The sequence below is a fragment of the Myxocyprinus asiaticus genome, chromosome 41, assembly GCF_019703515.2.
Source record: "Myxocyprinus asiaticus isolate MX2 ecotype Aquarium Trade chromosome 41, UBuf_Myxa_2, whole genome shotgun sequence".
Lineage (NCBI taxonomy): Eukaryota > Metazoa > Chordata > Actinopteri > Cypriniformes > Catostomidae > Myxocyprinus > Myxocyprinus asiaticus.
In genome coordinates, this window is record NC_059384.1 from 20,527,984 (window position 1) to 20,545,339 (window position 17,356).

Genomic DNA, 17,356 nt, shown 5'->3' on the forward strand with positions numbered 1-17,356 from the left:
GTAATAATATGCACTGAGTGTAGCCTATATGGAATAATTTGAGGGTCTTGGCTGCATTAAATGAGATGTTTTCATTGTCTGGGAGTGAGGTTTTAATGGGTCTCTGTGCAAACGCACTATTCATCACCAATCTGATTTGGAAAAAAGCACTCAAGGGGATATTAGCATCCACTGAAAGTAAGATTATTCTACTTGATGACATGTTTTGAGCAGTATCTAATTTTGGTTTCTGTGCCATGTCATAGCACCAGGCTGGAGCACAAATGCTGCGGGAAATAGGGGCTGTCGAATTCCTAACACAGCTCTCGCCTAATGTATATCCTGGCCTTTGAACATTTGTAGACAGCATCTTCGATCAGCTCTTGCACCTCCCAGAGGCCCTGCCTAGTTGTCCACCCACCATCTTCTAGCAGCCACACACTCTGTTCCCTTACTGCAGACAGGTATAAAAAAACATGTTGCATTGATTTTATATCCTTCTGTACCACAGATTACTGTACATATCGATGTCATTGCTACCATTGTCAAGGCTACCACATTGGCCTGTTGAATAGCTGTCTTACACTACCTTCTGAATGAACATACGACTGTCTGTTTTAAGGCAAAGAACAGCATAAAAGTACTGGTTTCTGATTATGCCTTTACTTATAGCTGCTTTTGTGTCCTCCGAAGAGGACTCGTCAGCTAGGGGATATTTCCAGTGCAGTAAACCCAAGCAGACAGATGCTCCAACCCCCAGATTATCAGGTGACATCAACTCCCAATGCATCGAAACACTTTTAGTTAAACAAACTTTCAAAGGAACTTAAACATATTAAAAGGAATAGTTCACTCACATTTGAAAACTCATGTCATTCCAAAACTACATGACTTTCTCTTTTCTGTGGAACACAAAAATGAGATATTTTGAAGAACGTTCATACTGCTCTTTTCCATACAATGAAAGCACACAGTGCCTAGGGTCTGTAATGTTCCAAAAAGGACAAAAATACCATTAAAGTATTATAAAGTTGACCATATGACTCATGCTCTACTTTCTAAGTCTTCGGAAGCCATATGAAAGCTTTGTGTGAGGAACTGACCAAGTCATTATTTGCTGGAAATTTTCTCAACCTTAGCATATTTCATCTTGTGTTTATAATTCTTTGCATTTGTGCTTTATTTGAGAAGTTGACGTTGTTTATTTTTCATCACACAGTCAGTGTGTCTATTAGATGCTTGAAGTTCTCTGTTTTTCCATGGCTGTCTTTGAACACAACAGATCGGCATATATTGTTGTCAAACGAAAGGTATTTGCTTAGTGGAGTTTCAACAGAATTGCAGTCTTATGTGTCTCTTATTACACATATCAGAGTCTTAATGGTAAATTGACCTGTCGCTTACTCAGTTCTTAGTTCCCTTACACTTTAGTGCAAACCATGTGTGAGCTTCTCCGTGATGTCATCATGCAAGACTTCCACTCTGAAATATTCCTACAAAGGCCAAGTACATTGCAAGTAAGATTTACATTTCATTTCTGTCTTTGAACTGTCAATTTAGTTAACCCCGATGGGTTCTTGCAAGGTGTCATGAGTGACACTGATGAAACTGATATTGTGGGCTGCATGATTACAGTTCCATCCTATGCTCAGCAATTAAATTATGTGGAATCTGAGTGGTTGTAGAGTATGTTCATGTCTGGAAAGTATTGGAATGACAGCAGGAAATCGTGTCTTGTGTCAAGGGCTGCATGGTGATGATTAGCTGGCAAGCTAACACTAGTCATTTTAGTAGTAGCATTTAAAGCCAAGTGACTAGCATCGCTGTATATCTGTAAATCATGTTTTTGCACGGATGCATTTGAGACAGACTCTCAGATTTAAATGTCCTCAATGAAAATGATTAAGTGTAACAATAAAGTGCCCCCTTATATGTGTTCTTAATGCTCTTTATCTTTTGTATAATTGTTTAGAAATTGAGGGTGCCACTGATTCTGACTACGGTTGATCAATTCAATTAAGTTTATTGAATCACACTGATTCATTGACATGGGTTTGGTACCACTGGAGGGGTAGTTTTAAATTGGTACAAATTACACAACTTAAAAGTCAAGTTAAGGTGTCCTTTTATTTAGTGCCTAATTTAATGTGGAATTACTATTCAACAGTTTAAAGTCAATATGAAATCAGTATATCAAATATTTACCTTAAAGATACACTTCCAGGCCTTACAGTAGTGTTGGATTCGAGTTCACATTAGTCGAGTCCGAGTCAAGTCCGAGTCTTATCGAGTTCGAATCCATAACAGTCCGAGTCGAGTCTGAATGAATCTGTTCATGAATCTGAATTCAAATTTTAACCGTAAACTCAACATCAATATTTTAAGCTTATTTTAACTTTCACAACTAAGAAAAAACAATTGTTAATATAAATGTAACAAAAACACCTCTATATTTTATGATTAGTTTCCTGCTGAACAAACTTCAAAGTGGTTTCAGAATGAAAGCATATGTTTTAGGTGTATGAAGACAAAACTGTCCTTCAACAAACTTCCTATTGCGTTCTGTTGACATTTCAGTTATTTGTTGCTTTTCCCCTCCACTCAAACATAAACTAAAGAAAGTGAAAGCTGCGTTTGTCATTAAAACCAGAGTTGTTATTATTTCGAATTTTAATTTTGTTTTTTATTTCTACTTAATTTTCAATTTGTCCTTTCAATTTAGTTTAGTTTTATCTAAAATGATCCCTTTCTAAAGAAATAATATATATTGAGATTTCTTTTTGTCTCTTATCTGCTGACTGGTTTGGGAAAATAATGAGTCAACACAGAAGTAATTAGCACTCGCTGAGAAGTTACATCTCACGACTTGACTGCAAATGCTACATCTGAAAACACTGGTAAAGCCCACTGCTAATATTAGGACCATTTAACACAGACATGATTGTTAATTCACGGAAAACGTGGGGCAGTTCTAAGCACTGCTTGTGCACCTAAAACCCTGATGCGTCTGTGTGTTATTGTTTAAAAATAATAAGAGGTATCATAAAAATTTATTTAGTACTACCTTGAAGAAGCTATTTGACAACAGATACTCACATACTGTATATTCCACAAGACAAAATGGTAACTGAATTTAAACAAATGATCCGGTTCAAAAGTTTACCAAAAATGAAAATTCAGTCATTGTTTACTCACCCCTGTGTTGTTATAACCACATATGACTTTCTTTCTATTTCTAAACACAAAGGGAGAAATTGTGAAAAAAAAACAACAACAACAACAAAAAAAAAAACACATATGTATATATATATGTATGTATGCTCAGTGTTGTCACACATTTGCAGTTTATGGTGACCACTTCAAGCTTCAAAAGGACACAAAAGTATAATTCATAAGTCTAATAAATTATTGTATGCGACTCATGTCTTGCTCTGAAGGAATACGATAAGGTTTGGTGAGAAAAAAAACGAAATCTGATGTATTATTAAGTGAAACTCTTGACCGACCGTTGATCTCCTGTGCGCGTTCATGTGACAGACTGCACATGAGCTTTAGAGCTACTGGCATGAGAGCAAACCCTTTAATATGGTGTGTTGCTTTCTTTATAATTAATGACTGTTTGTGTAATAATTGTTCATGAGTCCCTGCTTTGTCCTGAGTTGTGAAGCTCTCCACTTTTCTTAAGAAAAATACTGTACATTCTTTGGTTTCCCTGTGTCTTCTGTACATTTTGAGTTCTTTCCAACAGTGGCTAAATGATATAGACATCCAGCTTTTGACACTTAAGACAATTGATGGACACATATACCGCTATTACAAAAGGTGCAAACATTCACTGATGCTCAAGAAGGCAACACAAGAACCAAGAACCAAGGGGATGCAAAATTTTGAACAGGATGATTTGTGTAAATTACAGTACATTTAGTGTAATATACCTTCTGAAGGGCAGTACTACATAAAATATATAATTTTTTATCTCTTATATTTGCATACATTCTGAAAGGGGTGTGAAAACGTGTAGACCTAAAACAAAAGGGGTATGCAAACTTCTGCAATATATAGTTTGTGAAAATGTATATTTTACTTTATATTTTGTTTTTCACTATTTAACCACATTTCAGTTTTTTTTTAATTTACAAATTCTACATAGCCTATTCTATCCATATAATTTTATATTGCATGTGTGATTATGAGTAGACTTGTCATGTCAGGTACACATTTTAACACAAAATTTACAACATTGGAACCTAAAATTCAAAATACAATCCCCTTATCTCAACATTTAAAGGAATGTTCCGGGTTCAATAAAAGTTAAGCTCAATCGACAGCATTTGTGGACATGAATGTGGACAATTTTTGGAGGGTTTAAACAAAGAAATGTGAAGCTATTAATTTTATAAAAGCACTTGCATTAATTCTTCTGTTAAAACTCATGTATTATTTGAGCTGTAAAGTTGTTTAAATCATAATTTTTTGTCATTTTAGGGTTTGTTGACATTACATCATCATGGCAAAGAAGTTGTAAAATTGGCTATAACTTTACACAGAAAAGGTTTGTAAGTGATTTTTTCACACTAAAATCATGTTGACATGAATATTGTGTATGTCTTGTGGCTATAGACCTACTTTTGAAACGAGTATTTTAACGTTCAAAAATTGGCCCACATTGACTTCCATTGTAAGTGCCTCACTGTAACCCAGGTTTTTGCTTTTTTTAAATTTTTTTAAGAAAAGTAAATAAATTTGTGTGGTAATCAACATTATGCCACAAATGCTGTCGATTGAACTTAACTTGTATTGAACCCGGAATATTCCTTTAAGTGCTTGTAGTATGTAAAAAGTGCAGTTTAGCTGTCTGAATGTGACACTAGTTTGATTTACCTCCATGCTCGTGGGGAAAATGAACATTCAGAAAACACCCCACTTACATATTCACATGTTGTGCAAAGACATGGATCGGCTTCTTTCAGCTCATTGTTGAAAATGCATTTTTGCATTATTTTGGGCATTTGCGCTGACTGACAGGACAACATAACATCATTGCCATGGTAACCAGACACATTTCAGCTGATTTGCTGAAGACTAGAATGAATGTATCGGCAAATTAACATGCGACGCAACAAAATTTATTTTCATCTCTGCAAACGATACCAGAGAAAATAGCGATAAGGACAATGAAGAAATTTAATTTAAGAAGAAAAAATCAGTGACCCTACCAAAAACCAGGACTGTCCTGTGTAATAAACCAGGATGTCTGGTCACCCAATCTATAATTAAATTATAAACAAAACATTTCGCTGCCCAAAATAACGTCATATTTCATTGTGCATTTTATTGTGGAAAAAACTGTAAAAGAACATATATTAAGCAGCTCGTCAATGCTTTTAAAATAGAAAAACAATAAATAGGTGCTGTTTTTATCTTTTTTTCAGAGTTGCAGTCTGCTTTAGCAATAAAAAATGTCTCCGTCTATTTAAAAAGTTACAGTTAATTCATCAAGGACCAGTTTAAGTTGACAACACTGCATGGACCACAAAAGACTACAGATGCCTACATGTGTGGATACATTACGCCTAAATATTTGTATATGTAGATTTAGTAAACTGTGAGAGACATGATGTGGGTGACTTGACTTGACGAAACCGCAATGAGAGCACTGTCTTGACTGCACAAATGCCACGTGCGATTTTACCAGTTGTCAGGTCCCGTGTCATGCGAAACTGCCTTGTAGTTTCTAGTACATTGGCTACATACCTGTCTTTATGTGTTTGTCGTGCCAGCCACCTCAGTAATCAATGTTATACAGCAGTCTCCGTAGCAACATTCAAGCGTATTGGTTGACTGAGTTTGCCACTCTGCAGGTGTGTTTGCTCAACATGGTGAAACAAACTCTGGCTATGTCTACGACATCAGGGGGTGCTACGACTGCTTGTAGACAGAGTGTCCATTTATTTCTGTTTTGTTATTTTTATTTATTTATTTTGTTCATTGCATCACAAATCAAATGCCATGGACTCGGCTGGACTCTGAAGTCCCAAAGGCTCGAGTCCGAGTCAAGTCCGAGTAAAAATGCATCCGAGTCCGTGAGAAGTCCAAGTCCATTAAAATTGGACCCGTGACTTGGTCTCGAGTCCGGGTCCGAACTCGAGTACCCCAACCCTACCTTATTGTTTATGATTCATCAATGCATGGATGTTATTCCAAAAATGTACATTCTCGACTCGACTGCACATCCTAGCACAGAAACTGATTGTGTGGAGCAGTGAACACTTATTACGTGGGACGCATGTTCCGGGCATAATAAACACGGGAGTGGATTTACTGTATGGAGAAAGGAAACTTCAAGTGGTGAGCCAGGTGTGGGAGATACGGGCAAGCTGCCGTATCTCTCGCATCGCCCGAAAACGCTCACTCACTGTCTTCTGAACCAATGTCAAAAGCGAAACCGCGCTAAAGAGACTAAAGAGACGTGTGCATGACAGAGACTGAATGGCAGCCAGAGAAAATAATAGTTTTGAGATTTTAAACTTCAGCAAATATAATATTTAATTTGTTTTATATCTGCATATATAGTCTATAATAATGAATTGACAATGTACATTTAAGTTTATCTTGCCAATAAAGCTTGATATGAATTGAATCTGCCCATTTGATCCTATTATTCAAAATGTCCACTGGAAAAATTCAGAAGAGTTTGCCAAACTTTTAATTACAGCTTGTCCACTGATATTATGGCTTTTGTACATCAAAAGAATTGTGAATCAAAGAATTACAACTGTAAAAATGTGTCTAATAACTATATCCGCAAAAAAGTTTAAAATGTACACATTTAAATAAATAATGACAAACCAATTTCTTGCAAGTTCGAGACAAAGTATAAAGTTAATATACAGGTATGTATGCTTATATTTTAATGTTTGTTTTAATGTACCACGATTAATTGCAATTAATCACAGAAAACTGTGCGATTAATTAGTTAAATTTTTTTTAATCGGTTCATAGCCCTAATTTGTAATATTTTATCAAATTGTAATCAAATCATTTAATCATCTACTTTTTCTGCTTCTGAAATGCCTTTCCTTTTAGCTTGGTGTCAAATAAGCTGTTTATTGTTAACCAACAGCCAAGCTATTGCGATTGTTTTAGGCTACTGATGTAGGTAATGCAGTCTTTCTAAAGTCTTTCCAATAGTGAACACAATAATTCGACACAGTAATTTAATGTCGACGTTTACAATCATGTTCAAGGTTTCAGCAATAATAGCAAGAAATAATAGATTTGGAAAAGAAGTGTTACCATTGGGATACTTTGGGCTCTTGGGCTTGAACTTGACCTACCCATTTTTTTCTGCAGAAATGAGATGTGTTGCCAATGTCATTTCACCATCTGGATGGATTGTTATAATAGCTCTAGCAGGTCCTGGCAACTTTACATGACTTGCCAAATTCAAAATCAACTTCTGTTCTTATATTTTGCTATTTTTCCCTCCAGAGCCTCCTGCCACTTCTTGTTCTGAATGTTGATGGTGATGCCAGTTGTCTGACGTTCCAGGCATTGGCCTGTCTGGAGCAGCTCTGTAGAAATCTGAGGAGCCGCCTACGTTTCTACAGAGATCCCAGCTTCTGCTCCTCCAAGAAAGGTAACTAAACTCCCCACACCTTCCAGTATAAACTAGGGATGCACCAATACCATTTTTCTCTCCCAATCCGATTCCAATACCTGAACTCTCAGTATCGGCCAATCCCGATCCGATACCAATGTTGTTTTTTCTTAATCGGTTTGGAATATCTATACCTCACTGTGTGGAACTGACTGGGGGATGCACTTATATGTAAAGATACAAAAACATCTACTCATTATTTCTTTATGAAATAGAAAAAAACAAAAAATAATTACATAAAAAATGTGTAGCCCATAGAAAAACTTTTATTTTTAAGTAGTCTTACTGGATAACGCAGCAGCAAAATTAAAAGTAATTCCAGAGAAAGTCTTCAGTAGAAAATTCTACTGTTTTCTTAACACATTTTTACAGCTTGTAGCTAGACTTCTCAAACTTTTTTGATCACTTCAGTTGTAATAGGATTTCAGTCCACTTTTCAATCACAGTAATTTTTTTGGAACCCAGTCAACTTAAATATTATTGTAATTTAATAATAAATAAATAAATAAATAAAATAGAATAGTAATAATCATAACAATATTTATTTTCAATATTATTATTAATATTAATAATAATAATAATAATAATAATAGCAATAATAACAACAACATTAATAATAGTACATATTATAATTGTATTATACAATATAAATATATTTCAGTCATAATTTCTGAAGCTTTTATTTTGATGTAAAACTCCAGGAAGACAGTGACTATAGAGTGTCTGTGTTTGGGCTAGTTCACAATGGTTTATACTTTTTATTAAAAATCTGGTGAATTGCTCCCCTGGTTCCAATCTCAATTAATGTTATAAGCGAACTGAACTATCATGCATATGTGCACCGCTCTTAGACTGTGTGTGTGTGACACAATAGAGCACCGTTTATTTACTGGAGCCTGCTGTGCATGCAGACTATATATTTATTTATTGAATGCAGCCTTTTTAGATTTACAAAGCAATTGTATGTATAAGAAAATTAAATGCACAAGTGATATGGACAACTTTAATTGTGCTTTTATGCCTTAAATATTGGAGCTTGACGGTAACGACCATGACTACATCACGGTATCAGATTTGGATCAGGCTCATTGGACCGATAATATAAACACACTTTCTTGGACTAATGTGGCTAAGGTGGCTAAATAAAAGACTTTTTCAGAGCAGTCAACATATTTTAAAGTTATATATTATTATTATATAAAGTTATATATTATTAACTTAACAAAAATAATTTTGTTTAAATGATTTACAAAGAATTAGCATTTTAACTTATACTGATTACCATTGGCCTATCTTTCAAATGTAGTTTTTAAACTTAGTGAAACTTTATTTTTATTTTTTTGAGAATCTTCTATACGGAATTGTAATATCCATCTCATTATTTCATCCTTTTAGACCCCATCTCTCAGAACTCCTGTATCTCCTACTCTCAGGAGGTGAGAGGAACCCAGTGGCCAGGGGTCTCTACTCCCTAGGAATGCTCCCCCAGACCCTCTGCGGTGGGTTGGCCTGGGCAGAGGTTCCGAGGGGATGGCCAGGAAGGAGATGTGGCCTCCTCTAGGTTCCTACCAGATGTCTTATTCTACCTTTAAAAGGGGATTTTTTTTTATTTTTTTATTTTTTTAAATAAGACATACTCTAACCTTCACAACGCAAAGCTCCCTCACCATTCCACCCAGACAATTTAGAAAACTAAGGTGCAGAAACGGGTCATGGTTATGACATCACATTAACCACATTTACACGTTAACCCCCATTCACTTAGCCTGCCTTGATGAACAGCAGTGTGAACTATGCTGGTATGCAGATGTTAACCAGTCAAAGGTCATTTTGATTCAGAGAGAGGGTTAAAATTGTTAAACTTAATTATGACTGTTTTTGCTGCCCCTTTATATTTCCCTTTTAAGAATCAGAATGAGCTTTATTGCCAAGTATGCTTACACATACAAGGAATTTGTCTTGGTGACAGAAGCTTCTAGTACACAAACAATACAACAACAAGAGATACTAATAATTAAAAAAAAAAAAAAATAGAATAAAAATAAAAAGTAAATAGAAAATATAAGTATATATAGAAATACACAATAAGAAAAAAATTTATATATATATATATATATATATATATATATATATATATATATATATATATATATATACGTATGTACAAATATAAATCTGTTATATACAGATAGTGCAAGGGAATGGAATGGCAGGTGAGGTAGGATATGTTGGATAAATATAAATAGACTAAGCTGTGTATTGCACATTAATTATTGCTCAATGGGGCAGTTTTAACTGTTCATGAGATGGATTGCCTGAAGGAAAAAACTGTTCTTGTGCCTGATGGTTCTGGTGCTCAGTGCTCTGTAGCGCCGGCCAGAAGGCAACAGTTCAAAAAGGTAGTGGGCTGGGTGAGTGGGGCCAGAGTGATTTTACCAGCCTTTTTCCTCATTCTGGAAGTGTATAGTTCTTGAAGGGAGGGCAGGGGGCAACCAATAATTCTCTCAGAAGCCCGAACTGTCCTCTGTAGTCTTCTGATACCTGATTTCGTAGCTGCACCAAACCAGACAGTTACTGAAGTGCAGAGGACAGACTCAATGACTGCTGAGTAGAACTGTATCAGCAGCGCCTGTGGCAGGTTGAACCTCCTCAGCTGGTGAAGGAAGTTCAACCTCTGCTGGGCCTTTTTCACAATGGAGTCGATGTGGGTCTCCCAATTCAGGAGATGGTAGATCCCAGGAACCTGAATGACTCCACTGCTGCCACAGTGCTGTTCAGAATGGTGAGCAGAGTCAGTGTTGGGGTGTTCCTCCTAAAGTCCACAATCAGCTGCACTGTTTTGAGCATGTTCAGCTCCAGGTTGTTTTGACTGCACCAGACAGCCAGCTAGAATTAAGGTTAGAATTATTCAATTTAGGTTTATGTGGGAAAATATATTGAAAGATAAAAAGAACTGAGTTAAAAGAAATCAACATTGCCTTAAAATCTTGTTCTTTTAAAATGTTGCTCAAAACCATCCGTCTTTAGTGATTAAGGATTCTTTTTGATTGTGTTCAGCTGTAGCAGCAGTCAGAGAGGGGCTCCCCCCAGGCCTGCCCAGCAGTCTCCTCTCTTGCAGCAGTGGAGCCTGGCTAGATTCAGTGTGGCGGCCGTAGAGCACGCACTCCCTCTAATAAGGACAAGTGAGAGCACTCTTAAAGCCCTCTTTACGATTTTAAACAGGGCTACAGCTGGTGCTGTACCCATGTGCTTCTAGCCATCTATCTTAGGGTTGTCACTGTACCAAATTTTCGGTAGTCAATACCCACAATTCTAAATACCAATTTCAATACCAAAGCAAAAACTAACACCAATCAATTTCTTAAGTAACCATTATTTTAAGTTCTCCAGCAATTATTAAAGAAATAGTTCATCCAAAAATGAAAATTCTGTCATAATCTACTAGGCATAAGACGGTATAAAATTTTCACATCATGATGATTGCTGAAGCTTTTATCACAGTATACGGTATTATCGCAGTATTGTATTACATTACAAAAATGGGTTGAAAGATAAACAAACTTTATTGTTGTTCTCTTAGTAACAAGTTTTATTACTTTTTTCAATTCCAAACTGGCCTGTTAAATGAACAGATAACAAAGAACTTTGAAAAGAACCCTGAACATTAAATAATTACACAAAATAATAATAATAATAATAATAATAATATACAATAAATTTTTTTACAAATGTATTAAGTTAAATAGTCAGTCACCAACTTAAAGTGCAATGCTGGAAACATGTAAGGTCCCTTTTGAACAATTGCCACATTACCATTATTAAATACAAGACTAAGTATTAGCTAACTACCACTGCAACTGGAAACGTTAGCTAGCGGAGTTTTAGCGAACTATGCTTCGGCTACTTGAACGCAAACTACACATAATCTGCAAATGGCAACAACAGTTTACTTTCTTTGTCTTCTTATTTGTCACTTAAAACAGTATGGAAGAATGAGCAGAACTGTCTCAACTTACATTTTTCTTGCTGAATTGCACAGGATGATTGTCCCAAAGATGAGCGAACATTTTGGAGGTGTTCCCATGTTTCTGTAGGTTCTACTGGTTGTTTAGATCAGTGTTACTATCAGAAATAATTAATAATTATTTCTTTAGTTATTAATTAATATTTAAATTAAATAATAGAATCTAACTCATTAAAACCTCATACGGGGCACCAGTAAATGTAGTGCGCTACGTTCAGGAGCGGGTTTGTTTATCAGCAATAATTCATAATTATCAAAGATAATCATCAATTATTAAAATCAATATAACATTGATTTGAATCAGTGTTCGCTTTTTTAATCCTTTAAATCAACAATTATCAAAGATAATCATTAATTATTAACATCAATGAAACATTGATTAAAATTAACAATAGCTTATTGATCCTTCAAATTATACAATCATCAAAGATAATTATCAATTATCAAAAATCAATAGAATATTAATAAGGATTAATATTGCCAGGGCACCACCCTGGAATCAGGGACTAATAACCAGATAGTATAACAGTCTCAATATTAGATTGTTCTCTTAGGAAAATCGACATCCGAAGAATATCGACCTTCAAAAAGAAACAATGAAGGCTTGAATCTGAGCACTGACATCCCCTGTCAGCATTTGACACAGGTGTATGCAAAACAAACCAAATCACTTCTCTTTGAAATATAACAAAGTTTATTTATGCAGTAATATCAATTAATAATTAATACAATGCAGTCAATAAACTTCCGACTTACAACTACAAACTTCACAGTGACATGATTAGATGTGGTAACCAAAATAATCCTATAACACATGAGAGTAAGGTGTGTGTGTGAGAGAGAGAATGGGTGTGTGTGTGTGTAAGGAGGGATGCACACAAAATGGCGGACGTGACTCTCGTGGAGAGTATGTCACGCAAGATTTCCGGCCAGAGAATATGGCAGCAAATGTGGGCGGAGAGAAGCCGGTCAATGGCGTCTGCCCGTTTACTGCATGTCTCCGCTTGTACGATAACTTAGGGACAAAGCTGAGCTTTATCACAAAGTTATCTACTAGCCAAAAATGTGTGCGAGAATGTTTGTGAGGGGTCGCGCGTGTGTGTGGTTAGTACAAGAGAGAGAGAGAATAAAGTGGCGGCACCAAAGCTGGTTTCGCGATCGTGGGAGAGAAAGCAATTGTTAGTTTATCACTCAGAGACGCGGTGGATGGCTCGTAAACTGTCCCACGGTCTTTGGTTCTTTAATGGATAAACTCAGTGTGCCGGTCTCACCCGCGATGGTGGAAATACACAACAGTCCAATGTGGTTGGACTACAACACAGCAGATCTCATTTGTGATAACAGTACATTACAGTAATACCTTGAGTATTATTAGCAGCAATGAGCGGACTCGGCGGTCCGTAAACTGTACAAGCAATAACCTTGATACACAAGAATAACACACTATAATATTCTATCTCTGCCCAGACGTAAACCTCTTACTTGAATCGTATGAGGACACAGATGAATGTGTGTTCATCCGTCCTTTAACTCCGACTCGGTTCCTCGAGGCTCAGGTGATCTCCTTCCTCGATCTGTCGGTGGGCGGTACGGCTGCTGATTCTCGGCGGGCTGGCAGAGAAATCAGCGACGTCGACTTGATTGAAGAGGGAAGAGAAATCTTTTTTTCTCTTCACTTCTGCAGGCAAATGGATGAAGATGCGGATTGCTTGGCGATCTCCTTCAGATCCGTTAGAGCATTCGGTGGAACACAGAGTAATCTCAACTCGTCCAGCGAGATGGAGATTGTATGGCCACAGTTTCAAGTCGTACGTTACTTCCTTGTGCCATGAGGCTACACTTGAGAGCAGCGATGAGCTGCATCTACGCACGGTGAGCAAAGTTGCTGAAAGCAAATCCCGGAAGCATCTCAGAGGTATTTTTACTCATGATGACGTCATGGTTGAGGGGCGTTCTGTCGTGTGCCTCATCCAATAGGAGTTGAGAGTTCGGTCCTTTAGTGAGCAAGGCTTCATGGGATTTGTAGTCTGTTTTGGACTCCCTTTGTTTGATTTTGGCGCAGTTTTTATCAGTAAGATTTATGACTGTTTGTGTGGGCCTCAGTTAGATTTTACAACTGTGTTAGGCCTGCCTTTGTCTTCTATCTGAATACATGAGGCCCAACATTTCTCTACCACATTTCTGCCACATGTTTTACACAAAGGGAAACCATCTTCGACCAACTATCCCTCTTCATTTTTATGGAACCTAAAATATTTCCAGCTTCTGACTTAATCCTTTTAAAGTGCAGATAAAGGGTCGGCTGCATTCCTCCTCCAGCCGTTCTTCTCGTCCACATTGGTTTTGTTTACATCAGAGTGTGCATGTGTCATTAATGCCACATACGCACAGTGTTGTGAATCTTGATTCGTTGAAAAAAAAAAAAATGACTGTGTGATCAGGAAAATCTTAACAATTATCTAGAATTATTTACAATATTTTTGTGCCACTGTGAATAAGCTTCTCTCATGCACTCATTAATGTCCAATGGACATCGAAAATTTCACTGAAAAGGATTTATATTTCGAGTTGTATGCCTTCAGAAGATGCATAAATTGCATGAACTACTTTTATGATACTTTTGGGTCCTTTTTTACACCTTAAAGAAAGGCACTATCCACTGCCAATGTACTGAAAAGACAAACCAAGCTATTTATTCAAGCTTCTCATTTTGTGTTCAGCATTAGAAATATTTGGAACAACATGAGGGTGAGTAAATTAAGACAGAATTTTCCTTTTGGGGTGAATTATTCCTTTAAAGAAAAGTAAACAGACAATAAAATAAGGACAAAGAAACAAATTAAAAGTAATAGAACAAATAAAGACAATAGAACAAAGATGCCACCTTTTTCCAGGCTTCTAACAGCAGTATCAAGTATTCAAGTAAACATTCAGAAATGTAGATAAAAGTAATCAAATGTAAACAAAACACTGATATAGTCTTCAATGTATGAATTGATATAATACATAAATTCTTTTTAAATCTTCTATATGTATCCAGCCAAGTGAGTGGTTTTTTGTTTGATTAATATTAATGACTTAATAACATGGCAGGTCTATTAGGCTGCATATAAACCGCAAGACCTAATGCACAGATTCAATATTTTAACACATACTGTACAGTATCTTAATTTTCCCTGTTTCCATTCACTTAAGATATAACGGACTATGTCAACATTAATACTTGCCAAGACAAACATTTTGACCTAATTTTGAGGTAGATTTGACCGTTCATGCGTGCATCAGCATTTCCGCAAGCTCTCTTCACAGAGCACGCACACACACAGAAGGCACATAGCTGCCTGTCAATCAGTCACCACAAGTGTACCGAACTGAACCAGTATTGATTCTACCGGTACTGCTGAAAGACTGGTGTCATTACATCTTTTTAATTGTAGTAACAGCTTGGTGCCGAAGTACTGGTACTTATGACATCCCTTTTCTCTTTCATATTGCTCATTTTCATTACATCCCCGCCCTATCAGACAGCCTAAATGTTTTCCAACGGGCGCTGGAGCTGCTGGCGGAGGCGCAGGGGCTGCTGGGAGACAGCGTAGCCCCCGAGGTGTGGGATGAGCACAGCCTCACTGCGACAGAGCTGGCAAGTGTCTTCAACAGCCCTCCTCCACGCTGCAGAGCTACAGCTATGAGACTTATGTCTGCATTACTGCATATAAACACACACCTGTCGCCTCTCAGTCTCACCCACTCCTCTTACTCCAGGGGGCAGATGGTCATTGTTGAGCCCAAATCAGTCATGGCATGTCAGTTGTGTCTTAGGCCAGGTTCACCACTTAAAGGTCCCCGTTTGCTCTTGTCCTCAACTCAGTACATTTGTATATCCACCACAAATGTTTGTTTTAGTTTAATAGTATGGAAACACTCTACATTAGTTAATGCATTAGGGATCATTAGCAATGAACAATCAGTTTTTACAGTATTTATTAATCTTGGCTTATGTTAATATATGCTGTAAGTATACTATTGTTTGTATAATACATTAATGTTAACATATTCACATACAACTTTTAATGTTCAAAATGTATTAGTTTATGTAAAAATATGATGTATTAGTTTATGTAGAGATATTAACCAATATGTATTAGTATACATAGAAATGTATTAACTAAATGCTGTGTAGTTGTAGATGAGTCATCAACATTTTTGGTCCGCTTCTCTGGAAGAGAAAGACTACATTTTAAATGTGTATATATATGCTAAAAGTACATTTAGTAAAATTTTAGGAGTACACTAGCAAATAGATGACTCTTAAGTTAATAGACATAGACTAAAAACAACCTTCAACTATTGTGTTAACTAATGTTAACATAACACTTTATGATAAGGTTGTGTACCAATTATGAGGCACATTATATTGTTATGCAAGTTAATGTTGCAAAGTTCACCTTGTCTTATTCAGCTTATGAGTATTTTACAATAAATTATACACATGCATTACATTATATGAATACAAAGGATTATGTAGGTCACATTACAAGGATTTTCAAGCGATATTATTGCCTGTAGAACATTTTCTAAATACACTCATTGTGCTTTGTGTGTGCATACTTATGAGAACATACCCCGCTGCAAATAATTACCGGTATGTATATTTCAAGTCATGACTCTCAGCCTCATTGATCTTTAATGCATGCTCATGGCGTTTTATCTTAAAAAAAAAAAAAAGAAAAAAAAAAAAAAAAAACAAACTGCTGTCATCTGAAAACTTTCTTTGAAATGCACAGGACTCTTGCTGCCCCCTGCTGGCAGGAAGATGCCACAATCAGAAAGTCCTCCTTTACTAATATGTTTCTTTTTTTTTTTCGGTCTCCCAAAAGAGGGAGAAATTACAGGCATGTATAGAGACACTGGGAGATGTTCTCTGCTACCATCATGGGATGACATCCTCTGAACAACCAGAGTCATCTTTAATCCACCAAAGAATGGTCTTTTTGGGCACTGCCATTTTCGCAGTCCGCCTCCTGCAAACCTTGTTACCTGTGGAGAAGGTGAGTGAACATATGGCTGTGCCATTCTTAGACATTAATAAGCTGTGCCACCAGCGCTGAATGGACATATGGCCTTGTCCTTCATGGTCATTATTAAAACAAATGAGAGTGTGAAACAAACCAGAAGTTGCTGTGAAAGGGTCAATTGTTCAGTTATGGCTGAGACCTAAGGAATCATTAGTATTTATTTATTTAGTGTACGTGTGTGTTTTATTTGAGCATTTATTTTAATGCGTGTTTTAACTTCAGCTTTGCTATTGTGTAATTTCTGCATCACTTCAGCACCAAACGGAATTTAAAAAATAATTGTTTTCAAACAGGTAACCTGAATACCACCTGTCTTAAACTAAACTTCCATTGGTTGGACAAACAGATAGTAGATTCAGAGGTTTTTAAGACATGTTTTTAGAAGTTTAACGTGACATAGCGTTTTAAAAAAGCAACAAGTTTGTGTGGCGGGACACTTAAAAAAAACAAAAAAACAAAAAAAAAGAAGGGACATACACGACACAATGGACAAAGACTTCTGTCTGCTTTTGTATAGCTGAAGTGGCAGTGCTTTGAATTAATTGTGAACAAAAGGGGATGAATTTAAAGACTTTTAAGTGAGAGTTTTTTCATGCAAACTGTCTAACAGCTAAAGCT

General features: G+C 36.4%; 1 pseudogene; it reads left to right on the top strand.

Moving 5' to 3' along the window:
* The window catches only part of LOC127431709 (rotatin-like), a 73,139-nt pseudogene that overhangs the window by 2,097 nt on the left and 53,686 nt on the right, over positions 1 to 17,356 (top strand).